Here is a 1,099-nt window from a genome sequence, read left to right on the forward strand (position 1 = left end):
TCCATTTCAGGAGCTGCTTTGCTGACACTCACCCAGCACCAGTGAGATGGAGGCCACCATTTTCTTAGCCGGTTATGTTTCTAGGACAGTCAGGAGACAGAAGGAAGGAAGGAAGGAAGGAAGGAAGGAAGGAAGGAAGGAAGGAAGGGAGGGAGGGAGGGAGGGAGGGAGGGAGGGAGGGAAGGAAGGAAGGAAAGAAATGATCTACATTCCCAAAGAAAGAAAAAAATTAAGTAAATTTTAAAAAGTAAAAAAAAAAATTAAGAAAGTAAGTAAATACATAAAAATAGACAAATAAGGAATAAATGAATAAAAATAAATAATTGAAACATTCAATAATTAATGAGTCAGGCTGAGCAGATACATGAAAGAAGATAAGGAAGTGAAGGAATGAATCAACAAATAAATAAGTAAATAACTAGGTGGGTCATTTTTTAAAGAAGTAAGTAAATGAGATGGGCTGAACAGATAGATAAGTAAGTAAGTAAGTAAGTAAGTAAGCAAGCAAAGAAATACACAAGAAGTCATTGCTCGATCAAGCAAGCAAGCAAGCAAGCAAGCAAGCAAGCAAGCATAGAAAAAAAATGAGACACATCCATTCAATCCGTACAAGACAAAACATGGAAATAAACATGTAAACTGGTCGACCCACCCACCCCACCCACCCAAATCAGGAGGGAGGTCTCTGTCCAGTAGGGCCATCTTCTTTCCAAGTTGCATTCAGTCAGATCTCTGGGCAAACAGAAAAGAAAGTAATTGTTTTCTACTTGAACAGTTTTAATATTATTCAAATGAATTAATATTCAGCTATTTATTCCCAGCCTTATTTACCATTGGATGACCAACCAACCTTCCTCTCACCACACTAGCCTCCTTCTCCCCTGGCCCCATTTGTACGTGTCATGCATGTGGGATAGTCAAAAGAGGAGATAGATGAGAGAGAGAGAGAGAGAGAGAGAGAGAGAGAGAGAGAGAGAGAGATGAGCAAACAAGCAGATGTCTGGAGAGATGGCTCGGAGGTTAAGAACACGTCCAGAGGTTCTGAGTTCGATTGTCTGGCCTGCAGATATATGTACAGGATAGATGGATGGATAGATAG

The sequence above is a fragment of the Chionomys nivalis genome, chromosome 26 (assembly GCF_950005125.1).
Source record: "Chionomys nivalis chromosome 26, mChiNiv1.1, whole genome shotgun sequence".
In the NCBI taxonomy this organism is placed as follows: Eukaryota; Metazoa; Chordata; class Mammalia; order Rodentia; family Cricetidae; genus Chionomys; species Chionomys nivalis.